At 38.9% G+C, this 14,911-nt stretch overlaps 1 pseudogene; it reads right to left on the bottom strand.

Moving 5' to 3' along the window:
• Positions 1-3,722: 3,722 nt before the first annotated feature.
• On the bottom strand, positions 3,723-4,390 carry LOC145163421 (uncharacterized; annotated as a pseudogene).
• Between the last annotated feature and the right edge of the window lie 10,521 nt (positions 4,391-14,911).

Below are 14,911 nucleotides of genomic sequence, written 5' to 3'. Positions count from 1 at the left end.
ATATTGGTCTTGAGAGTTTCAAGAGTCAATCGACAATAAACCTTTTAGTTATCACTATCACGCGACCTGAGGTTGATAACCTATCTTGCTTTATCAACACATTCTTATTTTTGTGCACTTCTATTTGAGTTGGCAATGCTGATAATTTCTATGTTTTCATTTAACTACAAAAGAAAAAGTGCGGTCGCCAGTGAAAGTACATTAATCAATATGGGTAAGCTACTAACAACATGGAAGCATTGGTAGGCCCTTGTGTTATCGGATGGTAAGAGATTTAGAAATAGCGAAGTTCAGTCCATGAAGGAAATCTAAATTTCAATTTGGTTTTGTCCTAAACCTTGTCTAATGATTATAGGATGGAAATGATAGATTCACATGGATGGGAACGTATGCACCATAAAATCTAAGTGGCAAATGTTTCGATGTAGTTCATGAGAATGGTTATGAGGAAATACTTTCGCTGACAGATTTAAATGATTTGATAAAGATCGATATGGATATTGGGTATGGTAATTGCATTCTCAAATTCATAATATGATTACGACATCCCTCTTCATATTTCAATTTGTGAGTAATGGCAAGGAATTGTTTGAACTTTCAAGAATATATATATATATATATATATATATATATATATATATATATATAAGTTCTGAAAGGGTTTAAACACACACATATGCTATCCAATTAAGGTGTATAAGCTTAAGAAGTCTAGTTGGAGACTTATCGAAGCATCGCGTAATATAAATATGTACTTCAGTAAGAAAATCAACAGAATTGATTTCTAGAAGTCCAATTGATTTCTGGATACATGTCAAAGATAGTGGGAGCATAATTGTTATTCTAGTATTGCATGTTGACAATATTGTTCGCAGGGAACAAAGTTTTCAATTTGAGAATTGAAAAGTTTGGGAATTGTTTCGCTATAGTAGATTTAAAGGAGAGGGCACTCATACTTCTTTTCGAATCTAAAGGTTTAGATTGTATATTTTAATAAAACTTAGTCATAGACATATATGAATATCATGTTGAAATGGTTCAACACAGGAAATTCAATATACATAAATATTATAGAAAGCGATTGAACATATATTAAATCGTTATAAGATATAATGAGTCGAGTCCGATATGCTTCAAATATAGGATCGATTATATATGCTATAATATTCACTTATTATAATTTTTCAAATGCTCAGAGAATTGTTAGAAAAAGGACTAGAGTTTTGTGTTTGTAAAGTTGTTAAACAACTGTCAAGAAAATTCTAAGGTTATACCAAAGAGCGGCTGCTTGTGGACAGCTAGAAGTATGATATTAATTTGGACGGACCATAGTGACATGATTATGGATTGAGATGGTTCTTGATCAGAATTTATAGTCATATGGAAATATGGAAATGTTTCCATAATGGGAGATACTTGAAAAGTCTACATGTGAGTCGGAAAATTTAATGCAAGAGAAGTGTTCAAGGAGTATATCTTGAATTAGAAACTTCATTACCATGGAATTGTTTCTAGTGACAAAGTTTTAATAGGATATTCTAGACTCAGTCTTTGAGACTTTGGAATCTTGATATCACATGAGATTAATGCATGTTCATTTGGAATTCCATCACATCTTGGATAGTGATAAGAATTTGGAATTGTGAAATGAGGATCATTGGAATAATGTCTAGTTGATATGTTCACAAAGGAAGGACCATACAGAGGCATAGTATGCATGTTCCTAACATGCCATGGCTGATGTTTAATTCAAGTGATTAGTTGATTACTCGAAACATTATACAATGAATAAAGTCGTAATTATTATGGTGATTAAATAATAGAGATTATTTATATTCAGTAGTTTTGAGACCATAGTTAATTAGTTTATTATTGTGTTTCACTTTGCATGTTTTACTTCCTGAATAATTTGATTATTCGAAGCTCCATAATCGTTCATACTTTGAGAAATAAGTAGTGAATGAAGACTGTCATGAATTGGATTGTAGATTGTCTAAGTACTTTAGACATAGAAATTGCGTTGCTACAATGTTCATGAGTACTTAGAAAATAGATATTTGAGTATTGGATAAACCCACACTCATAGAATTACTTCATGGATTCTATCACAAGTAATTCTGAGATGGTAATATCTTATATTCTTTAAACAGAGATATATGAGTTGCAATTTACAAGTCGGTTGTACATTGGTATTGCGAAAACGCATCAGCAACTTGATGTTATAAAACATAGTGTCATGTATGATTTGGTGAGTAAAGGATACAAGCTTATGAGTCATAGTTTATTCGTTCCTTTTGCTCAAACTGGAAAAGTGATATCGATGGGCCCCTCGGTGATTTTGTGTTGACTTATAGTATTGGGCCCAGCCAAGATTAAATTGATATGTTCAATAAGACAATGAAATCCAAAAACAAAATTTTAGACAATGAGATTGATTCTAATACATGTCTCATATACATATGAAATCTTGAAGAACAAAGGAATATTTGATCACTTATCTAAGGACAAATATCTAATCGGATCAGAGTTTGGCAGTTGCTTTGGAAAGCACCCTCTTCTGTTTGATTTAAAGTTATACATGCAATTTCGTTTTAGACTTATCCAAGTTGGAGACTGTCGGATTAGGTGTCTAAGCCAATAACTAAATTAGTATAATCTTCAATTATTAGCAAAGTCCTTTTGGGTTGCCCTCAAACCTAGTAATTGACTGAAATGTTTTTTTTAAAGAGAGAGACTGATTTATTAATTTATTATTTAGTTAATAAATTAATTAGAAATCAAATTAAACGATTTATCAATATATTATAAGAATAATATATTAATTAGAAATAGTATTGTTTAATTAAAAATTAATCAGAGATTAATTGAAGTCAATTTTAGGATTAATTAGATTAATTAAAAGTAGAAGGACTAAAGGTGACAATGTTCAAAAGTTGAGAATTGACCAATTCTAGAACCTCCCATAGAGGGGGCGGTTTCTAGAAGGTTTCTAGAGGTATTCTTGGGATTTAAGGAAGCTTGGAATGCCTTAGGGAGGAAGAAATGGGAGTAAGGGTTATTTAAAAGGAACCTGCCTTACATACCACCTTCCTAACACCTATATAAATCCCTAAGGGTTTAGAATTTCGAAATCATCATTCTAAGAGCCTTAGAATTTGAAATTCTTCCTTCTCCTCCTCTCTCCTCTTTAGCTTCAAATATCTAGGGTTTGGGTGTGATCCATTAGAGGCACGAGCCTTATGGTTCTTGCTTTCTGAAGACCAACAAAAAAGGAATACTAGTTTAATTGCTATAATAAACTAAAGGTGTATAATTTCTAATAACCCTATCTTAATCTCGAAAATAGCAACATACCTTTAGGGCTCTTGATATTGAATATTTCTTTTCAAATCATAGTGAGAACATAGATCCTTTAGGTTACATGTGAAATTAGGGTTTAAGTTTTTTCGTCAAAATAAGATTTGTGTAACCTATAAAATCCATTTGGATGGATATCTCCCTGAAATGATTCCGCACAAGAAAATGACACTACATTGCGTGTAAGCTTAATCATGGCCATCTTATTTACCTTGAAACTATCCCAACTTCATTATTCAACTAAAATTGATCCCTATTTCTTCTAATTTACAATATACCATGATAATAAAAATCAAAAAATCAAAGCTTTTTCAAATGAAAAAAAAAAGACTGAAGCTTCTGAAAGAACATGATAGCAACACATACTAAATTAAGCTAGAAAAACACACCATGTATCTCTTTAAAGAAGCCCATGAGTTGCATCCTCGACGAAGCTCTCAGTTAATACCTTCAATAGCTGAATCAATCTTCTATAACTTGTTGCCAGTACTAACTTGTTGGTTTCTTTTATGATTTGTTGAAGTTGATGCTTCAGTGTTATAGGAATTATAGAGGGAAGAATTGAAGCTATGAAGAGACATGGATGCTTGAAAATTCATGAAGTTATCGGTATCGTGATGGGGTGAAATGGAGAGAAGAGTGGACATATTATCTTTAACAATATTTAAAGATGAAGGGTTGAAAAGGCATTAGGGTTCAGTAAAGAGTACAAAAGACATAGACTGCTATTTGCAACAAGCTCTTGTGTTTGAATCAAGAGATTGGAAGAAGGCCGGGAAGAATATATATTAGGGCTATTAAAATTAGGCTGAGCTAGGTGGAGCCGAGCCCTATCCTGGCGGTGGACGTTCATCTGACCACCTAGAGCTTGAGCTGACTGGAATTTTCTTCTACGAAATGTACAGGTGTATGGCTACGGTGGCCAAGTACTTCCCATGACACTTCCGGTGTTTTCAGTGGAAGCTATCACTTCCTATGAATCGACTTCCTCCTGAGAGTTTATCAACACTAAACTAGGTTTCCATATCCACATAATTATGTTGATGTTGGTAGTGAGAAAAGATCAACCAACACCGTATAATGGTAGAAACAATATTAATGGAAGAGAATGTTTGGGGATGAAAATGTGAAGCATGGGGTTAAATAAGAAAGAAAATTTATTTAAAATAGAGACAAATTAGAATTCTAACTAGAGAGCAAGATCCAACACATGAGTTTTTGATTTAGTTCTCCATAGTATATTGTTATTTCAAACAAAGTATTAATAGTAACAAATACTGAAGGACTAATTAATTAGGATAAACCTTTTCTTACATTGATTTAAACGTCCATCCAATTTTTCCCTTTAGTATGTGGATAACATTTTATTTTGGCAAAAAATTTAAACATGCCATTAAATTTTATGTTAAATTATTATTTATGTTTTTTTTAACAATGATTGTTTATGGTAATGTTTTTAACAAATCATGTACCATAGATGGGCATTCAGATAAAATATACCATGCTGTTTTATGTCTAATTTTCAACCCCAACATTAATTTCTATGTAAAAAACTGGTGTAAAATATGGTTAGAATAAAAAATCATTTCCAACCCTAAGGGGGTGAGTATGGTCACCAGATGGAGACACCATATCAGAGTACAATGGGTACCACACGGTGTTCCTGCCTCCAGCATACCGATTTCATCTCACTGTTTCTCTTTCTTCCTTATTTGAGTACACTTGCAATAGATATACATATGACATTGCTTCTTCTTCCCTCTATCTTCTACCACAATCAGCTTCTTTCTTTCCATGGTCACATCAGTTTTCACGTCAAACATGCTCGCTATGAAGGAAAAAACATTTCGTTTCATCCAGAGTTGGTAGTTGGATTTGCACCTTCCTGATTTTATTCCCACGTCCGTATGTTGGGTACTCAAATCAACTACACACTACAGAAATTAAAAAAAAAATTGGGGCCCAAAAGCTTTTGGCTCTTTGTGGCTAAAAATGTTGAACGTGCATATGGTCGGGCATAAATCCATATATAGAAATCGAATTGTATTGGATACATGGATGAATTCATGAAGCTAGGGGTTCAAATTCACCATTAACCTTCATAACTCAATTTGTTTGCCTAGGAGACGAATTTACATCATTATATTGGTGTTATAAACTTAAAATTAAATAAAAAACTTAATATAGTCATGAATTTCATCAAAACTTCGTATTTATGGAGCATTATAAAACTAAAAACACAACCATAGAGAAAATGGCTACATTACAAGCTTCTACTTCAAGAATTTGTTTAAAACCACCATTATATCTTTAGTTTTTCTCTCAATTTCATTATCTATATCCTGAAATCAATTTATATTTCTCTCCTTAGATCCTAAATGTTTAAATGAGGAAGAAAAGGAAGAATTAGGGGTTTATGTTCTAATCTTTACATAGTGGCACATTGGCAGCTAGAATTTTATGTTTCTCATTTGTTCCCTATCTAACTTCCATTTGACCAATAAATTTTAATAATTAGACATCAAGTCTAGAAATTTCATTTATTCAAATATATATATATATATATATATATATATATATATATATATATATATATATATATATATATATATATCCAAATCTACTTAACTAAAGATTAAAGTGGCGTTCTCAAATTCGGAAAACTTGGTCCCTCAAACATCAAATTTTCTATTTAACTCATTTTGACATTTTAATTAACATTTGAAGTTTCATATCTTCGAATCTAACCATAAATGATAAAATTACTCACATATAGTTTCATATCCCGATTAAAATGGATTTACTAAGATGTTATTCTATAATTCTTAATCTTAAATATTTTTAACTTTAACATTCACCTAAATCATTTAATTACATTTAATTTAATTATTTTTACATGAGAAAATTACTAAACTAGCTATTTTTCTAGGGACAAAAAACCAACATACATCGATTTCTTGCGCTTGGAACATACAATTACCAAATCAAGGCATTTATTGATCATTATGTAGTTATACGAGACTTTGAAATTAAATAGTCTTGTTTTACAAGAAATTGGAGCTTACTTTCTACTTATTTTGTGCTAAAGAACCTTAAATACAAGAAATGCCAAAGTACATTGCTATTTCTTGCCTTTGGGACAAAAACACAATTACCAAATCAACATGTATTTATTGATGCCAAAGTACATTGTTATTTTTAGACTAGGGACAAAAAAACCAAAATAGATTGCTATTTCATGCACTTGGAACATAAACACAATTACAAACACAATTACCAAATCAACATGCGTTTATTGATCATTATATAGATATATAAGACTTTGAAATGAAATTGTCTTTGTAACGCTTGGTCCAGGTATGAAATAAATCTAATTATTTTCAAATCATGAATGGAACTCGACGAGTTGGGAGGCTCCAACTCGTCGTGTAGAGATTTCCCCAACCACGTATTTTAATGACCCAAATCGACGAGTTGGGGTGACCTAACTCGACGAGTTGGCGTAGGAAGTGAAAACCCTAATTTTCGGGTGTTGCACCCTATATAAAGGACATAACTTCTTTGGCTGGCCTCCTTACCAGACTCCCTTACCCAGAGAAAACCCTAGAATCATTTTCCTTCTTGCATATTGAGTAGTGTGAGCTTAGGGAGTGTTTTTTGGTGATTCTTGAAAGGAGTCTTGAAGAGAGAAGCACCTAGCTTGGTGGAGTGACTCTAGATCCAGAAACTCTTCATCAGAGACTACATCTTTGAGGTATAAAGTCGTCACCTTGGCATGTAGTTTATTGGATCTCTTTTCTTGAAGTTTTAGCTTGAGTTTTGGGACTTTGGTTAAGGTGTCCAATAAGAAGATGTTTCCAGGGGTTGATGGAGTAGATCTGACCCCTACATGACCTTTTGAGGCTTAAAGTTGCAAACTTTAATGGCCTCCATGTCCCATTCATGCAATATGTCCATTATGAAGTCATAAATGAGCCTTAGAGGGCATTTCTAGCATGCATGGACGTAAATTTGGATACTTTACATGATTTACCCACCTTGGGACATCAGCTCTGTATTTTGGAACGTTGTAGTGGGAGTTTTGGGGCTTAATGGGTCAAGACTCTCTTTAAAGAACTAGGGTTTGGGTTTTAAGCCTTATGGTTGGTTCGTGAGGGTAAAGTTGGAAACTTTACCCTTCTAGACATCATTATGGAAGGGATCTGAGGTTTGGAGTCCTTAGATTCAAGAAAAATGGCTTAATGCATTAAGTGGGTTGGCAGACTGGAGAACTCGGCGAGTTGGTTTGGGGTTGTCATGAATTTGTTGGAAAAAGAGGGAAACTCGACGAGTTGGGTCAACTCAAAGTGTTGACTTTGACTTTGACTTTGACCAAGGTTGACTCTTAGGGTTTCAAGTATTGAGTTGAATCTAAGGAGTTGTTTATGTGTAGGGATTGAGTAAAGCTGATACTCGTACGTAGGACATATTCAACTACTGTCAGTATTTGAGGTGAGTTTCCTCACCATATCAATGGGTCGAAGGCACCAAGGCCGGCCCATATTATTTAGCTGTAATGATTATTTGTGGATGTGTTATCTATGTGATATGTACTCATGTGAAGACCATGTGGGGGTTCCCATGGCAGTTGATTAAGACAATGTGGAGGTTCCCAAGGCAATTGGTTAACACCATGTGGGGGTTCCCTTGGCATTCGGAGTAAGACCAAGGAGGGTTTCCATGACATCCTTACATGTTTGTTTGTATGCATGGCGTATGTGGACTTATATGATTGTATATGTGGTATGTATAGGGAACTCATTAAGAAATATCTTATAGTTTGTTGGTAGTTTTAGGTACTTCGGGATCTAAGGGCAAGGGCCCGGCATGATGGTGCAGCACGCACTCTCCCGCATTTTGTTATGGACACTCTGATCTTTGAAATAATTTAATCGATGTAATGGATTTTTTTAAAATACTTTGTGGGTAGAATTCATAATTAAAGAACATGGATTATTGTTTAAATGAAAATTTTTATTTGAAAATTGGGCTGTTACAAATTGGTATCAGAGCCTTGGTTTGTGGGATTCGGGCACACTCTCGAGTGTGTCAGAACTCAAACTGAGGGAATGGTAAAATTATTTTTCAAAAATCAAAAGTTAAAAACTTTTTGAAACTGATTTCTTTATAAGGAAAAGGGAGAGTGCAATACGCGTAATCGGCCGAGCTCTAGTAAGTGTTTCCCTAATATGTTAGCCATGCTATAGTTGTATTGGAAATAGATAATTAGATGGAATTGCTAGGTGTATGCTTTCAAAGTTGTATATGTTTAGGGTTGCATAGCATTATAATGATGAATTATGCCTTATTACTATTCCTTGTCTGGATTGTGGTCTAGGGTAGAAGCTTATTTGAAGGTCTATGTGATTCTATTTGTGTATAAATTGCATGCATAGGGCAACCTGCTATGAATGATTTGAGTTCTGATTGATGAAATGTTAGGATAGCCTAGGATGCGAGTTATGCAGTATTATGTGGGTCATGCTATTATTTGAGGGCGAATTAGAGTTTTTAGGTAGAGCCTTGGGGAAGGTATAGGTAGGTGTGGAAGGTAGTATTGGGCCCATAATACTGAAAGCACAGGACTTGTACCTGAACCAATGTCAAACCTGGAAGCTTTAAGGAAACCGGTGAGGACAAGGGATTCCTTTTTCGAATATCCTTATCATTCTATTTTGTGGTATTTTCAGTTGAGGATGGTGATGATCACTCAAGGTTCAGGATCAGGATCAGGATCTGGGTTGGGCTCCGGTGCAGAGCCCATTGGTGAGAGACTGTACGATCTTATCACAGCCGAGGTGACTCGTGGCATTATTGACACTACCCCGGTGATTTTCGGGACCGTCTTGGAGGGTATTATGGAGATCATGGAGGACCGGCTCAGTTATTTTCGAGTCGAGATTGATGCAGGCCAGGTTGCGGCCAGAGCTCCCTCGTTCCGGGAGTTCAAGGCGTGTGGGGCGCCCGAGTTCTTTAGGGTCAGGGACCCCATCATGTGTAACACCACAATTTTTCAAACAGATTTTTCATTTTAAAATCGCATACTTTTCATAACATATTGTATAGAAATCTCGTTTATTCAAATTACAAAGCACAACTCCATTAATAATCCAGGATCCTTAAAATATAACTCTTTCTCTGGTGTGTACAATCAAGCCGGTGGCTTCCCGCGATCCTCTGAGATACATGAAACACATAACACATAACACATAACACGGTAAGCACGAAGCTTAGTGAGTTCCCCAAAATACCACATACAACACATACGCCACTCGAGGCTATAATACGACCCTCCGGTCGATGTGTCTCAGCGGGACCCTCCAGTCCCGTAGCTCGTTGGACCCTCTGGTCCGGTCATAGCTCGTCGGACCCTTCGGTCCAGTCTGTGTCGTTGGACCCTTCGGTCCGGTCTATATCGTTGGGCCCTCCGGCCCGGTCTGTTCAACACATAGCATACATATAACACAATGCACATAATCTCATATATACACATAGCATACAAGACCCTCTGGTCTACACATAAATACCACTCTAGGTAATGTATAGTGAGAAGACTCACCTTGGATGATGATCAGCCCCTATAAACGCTGCTGCTACGCCCCGGCCCCTAACTCTGTGCCAAACCCAAAATTATCCTAATTAGAAACTCGACCCAAACTCTCACTCGTTGGGTCTAAAGGTAGACCACCAACCAGTCAATCAATGACCTATATCCATTGGGCCCACCAAGGCCCAATAATAAATTGGCCCACACAAGGCCCAATTCCCAAACAAAAAGGCAAGCCCAACTCAAGGGCCCAAATCACATACCTATGATTCTCTGATCCAAGGCTCTATTGCGTGAAGCCCGAACCCCAGGCCCAACACTCAAGGCCCAACACATCACTTAGCCCAAAAGCCCACAGAGGAGTTACGCGGGGCGTACCTCCTTTTGGTACACTCAGCGTACTCAAGCATGCACAATTCTGATCGGGGACCTCAGCCCAGTACGCGGGGCGTACTAGAATTACGCTGGGCGTACTGTCATTTTTGCTTAAACTAATTTTTGGGTCTTAACCCGTTAAGACCTTAACTCATCTCTTGGATCTGGACTTCCTAACATCTCCTACTCCATAAAGGTAACGACTTTAAGCCTTTGCATGGCTGAAGAAGTCACAAACACACAAAACACTTATTCTCTTTACCCATTAAGCTCTTATCTCATGCATAACTTGGTTCCAACACCCAAGGTCTCATTTTTATGATATTACACCACTAATAAGCTCAAAAGGTGAGGGTCTTAGTCTCTGGATTTCAGGATCTCATCAAGTCTCCACCTTTTTGGGACAAAACCCTAAAATACCCCATTAACATACTTAAAACAAAAGAGAGGTAAAGTTTGAAGCTTTATACCTCAAAAAGAAGCTCCCAACTCAGATATGCTCGGCTCTAGAAGCTTGGACTCCAACTCCTTCTTCTTCAAGGCTTCTACTTCTCCTCAAGGGCACACAAAACTCTCAAAAGCTCTTAAATACACATACAAGCTCCAAGAATGAAGGACTAGAGTTTTGGAGGGTTTTCTCTCTGAGAAAGGTGGTCAGGAATGAGGCCATCTCATTCTTTATATAGGGTCACCTCAAATATTAGGGTTTACCTTCTCTGCCTAGTACGCCCAGCATACCATCTGGTACGCCCAGCGTACTAGGTGGCTCTTGCTTAAGGAATACACGCATTTGTACGCTAAGTGTACGCATACGTACGCCCAACGTACTTCGCTGCCACACTTCTCCACTTTAGGGACTCATCTTGCCAAATCTTCAAACTTCCATAGCTTCTTTGATATAACTCCGATGCCAAAGATCCTCATACCTACGGGAAGGTGATGAGATGCCTTACGATTCCAGCAACTCCCCACAACCCGAGACTTCCTCATGCCCGGTTCGTGGCCCACGAACCCTAATCATGGACAATCCGAATCAGGACGTTACAATTCTCCCCCACTTAATTAGATTTCGCCCTCAAAATCGCTTCTTATCAACACTCAGATTGAAACCAAAAAACCCAAGAAGCACCAATAAAAAGGACCTCACATCCCACCACTATCTTTCCATGGAGGTCTGAGTCCAAACAGGAACTCCCAAATCCAGAACCAAAATTGAACACTCTGCCGCTAAGATACCCCTTTCTGACCTTCCTAAAATCGGAAACTCTAGTCGCCTGGCCCGCCGCCAGACCGCCCACTCATGCTATCACCATGATAGTCGCCCCTTGAACCTCAAACCCTGATAACTCACTGCCCCTCTGATTTCACAAGATAAAATTCAACAATCGGCTATCGATCACTCATACCAATGTAGCAAACGATCTAGATCACGCCTCAAGGAACGGAAGGGTTCACATCCCACCAGGGCTCATCCACTGAACTGCTATACTAACCCATCCGAACAGTGAATTCTCAACACTCTGCCCTCAGACACAAGAGAATAATCATGCTCGCTCAGAAGTGTCCTCAGACATAAAAATAACCATAAGCCTCAGCTCCATTTCACATACCCCTTTTTAACATTGTGCACCAGGTCTGAACTCGACCCAACCGTTGAACCTCCAAGGTCCATTGCATTATCTCAACCGTCTCAATGGTTCCCTTCTCACAACAACTACCTCAGCCCATTGTGACACACAAGTCATGAAGTTCGCCTTACCCCAAGCGAATGCTACATTCCCAACTGAAGGTCGACTCAGCCCCGACCTATGTCGTTCACTGCTCATAGTTCCATGCATCTCGCGGTACTTCCCGTACCCGAGTTCTGACCTACACAGGTCTAAGACATCAGATGATAAACAATACCCCTCAATATGGAATCCATCTCTGAATCCGGCATCTCATTCCACCTACTCAATACACCACTAGAATCAAACTCAACTCGAGAGTCTGGTCTGGCACAAAATTGGAACCACTCGCCCCAACGAACACTCAACTCGTGACCCATGACCCGCAACCCATGTGTACCTCACTGATTCACTTCCCTTGGCCATGAAAACCACTACTCCATTCGGAATATAACGACTTCCGACAAACATGGAGACCCCAGTCCCGCCCTTGGTTCGACCCCAGGCTTCCACAAGTCAAATATTAGGGCTACCCAAGCCTAAAACTCTTTTGCGTCAAGCTCTGATCAGAGAGCACTTCATCACAACATTCTCTCGCTGACTAGTGGGTACTACAGCTCCACGTAGCATCATAATGACCTCTCACTGAATAGTGAGTACTACGGCTCCCCGTAGCATTACCACACCCCTCACTGAATAGTGAGTACTACGGCTCCCCGTAGCATCACCACAACCTCTCACTGAATAGTGAGTACTACGGCTCCCCGTAGCATCACCACAACCTCTCACTGAATAGTGAGTACTACAGCTCCCCGTAGCATCACCACACCTCTCTGCACTGACTCATTGAAACTGCAGTTCCCCGCAATCTTACCGCACTTACCCTTACCACTTCACAATCTCATCCTCAGGTTGACACCATACTGCGATCATTAACTCATGCTCTGCGGCCCAACATAGATAGGTACACACACACCCATCCAGGCTAAGCATCACTACTTCGGACGACCACCGTCGTGACAAAACCTCTTTTTCTCGCTGCAATTCACATTCTCAAATAAATCCATTTGATGTCAATTGGCTGAAGGGCCCCCACCGGAACCATAGACACTTGATACACCACTCAACATCTCAAACTCAAACTCAAAACAATCCGAGATTTTAGGACATTAAACTCGGATACTCCTGAATACCATCACAACGCCTCGCAAGGTCTCGACTCTACCACTGATCTCATACTCATGTCATCATACTCAGATACCGCATTGCTTCCTCGGAACCTCACAACTGGTCTTTCTCTCGTGCCACTTGTAACCCCGGAATACTCCATCCCCCAATTTAAAACACGGAGAAATTGCCAACGACTCAGAACACGGAGTTGACAATCCGAAACTTCCTTCTCTATTGCTCAAAACTCATGCAAGAATACTCATAACGACCCTAAAGTTGGTTGCCCAATCAACTTCTTCCCTTCCCATACTGCATATAATAGCCCATACTCTGAACCAGAAATTCTCAACCGCCGAACTAACCTCACAAGCCAACCACCTCGAATTCACCATTTTAACCTTGAAGGATTCCTAACCCCATAAGGTCTCCGACCAACGGCCACTTGCCATGGAGACACTCATCCTTTCTCAAGCACGTACCACATGCACTATCTCACTCTGCACCTCTCATTGACCACCAATAACCCTAGTCTCAGGAATCCATACCTCAAGCCTCTTTATCCAATTCTCTAACCGTTCTTGAACCATTCTCTTATCTCCTCAAAAGTACCCGGTTCTCCCCCACTCAGGGTTTGAACCATCACCAATTGGTTCGCCAACAATCTAACCCACAAACTGTTTTTACCAATAATACCGCACCTACTCTTGGAAGGGGATGCACAATGCTCGATGAGCTCCCGGTGGAGGTCAAGCAATCCCAAATACCCCGAATCTATGATGAAATCCTCAAAAACTTCTCATCAAGACTACCTCTAGTCATTCAGAATCTCGTACCATCCCACTACCGGACATCTCAACTGTCCAGTCGTAGCCCTGACTCTCAGTCTGAAAATAACGAACTAACATATTCCTCATCCTCAACTCTTCAACCAACGTTCCATCACGTGGGTTGTAATAAGAGTGGAGTCCTCATTACCACACTCGATACTCATCATAGACAATAAGAGCCACCGCCCCAATATCCTCTTCTTGATCGTCTGCCGTTGCAGCTAGTACATGCCCTACTATGCTCAAATAGGGTGTATCCTTGTCCTTAACCATCTCAGTCCCCGCTGACAACCTGCTCATGCCCTAACATTACCTCTCGGCAGACATACTGCCCAAATACTATGATGAAAGATCGTAACCAAAGCAACTCCACAGGGCTCACCCCCAACCTTGGAAACCGAAAATCTCAATACCTCTCCTGTTTCCCACAGGAACAGAAATAGCACCGCTCAGGTCACAGAAAATGACATCTCCACCATCGGCTGATTGCTCAACTCATGCCATAATCCTCCATAACCGCCATCTCTACTCATTCCTGAGTCTTGCGACTCCAATTGGTATGTCACCAACAATCCCTCGGAGCTAACTCGATTTCCCTTTTAAGGGATGCTCCACTAAAACTCGCTCATCATGGCCCTCTGGCCCCATACTCTTTCACATCTGATCTCGGTCTAGCCAATCACCACGGAATAACTGGTAGAACCAATAACACTAACTGTCACGGGTCATGGTACTCGAACCATATGGCCACCTCTCGATCTGCTATGAATCATGGTACCCGAACCATGTTATCTCTTCTCAATCCGCTACGAATCATGGTACTCGAACCATGACATCACCTCTCGATCTGCTCCAAATCATGGTACTCGAACCATGGAATCACCTCTCGATCTGCTACAAATCATGGTACTCGAACCATGGAATCACCT

Source organism: Lactuca virosa, chromosome 3 (assembly GCF_052849685.1).
Source record: "Lactuca virosa cultivar CGN04683 chromosome 3, Lactuca_virosa_CGN04683_v6, whole genome shotgun sequence".
Taxonomy (NCBI): domain Eukaryota; kingdom Viridiplantae; phylum Streptophyta; class Magnoliopsida; order Asterales; family Asteraceae; genus Lactuca; species Lactuca virosa.
Note: the sequence above shows the minus strand (reverse complement) of the source record. Positions and strands in the feature narration are given on the sequence as shown.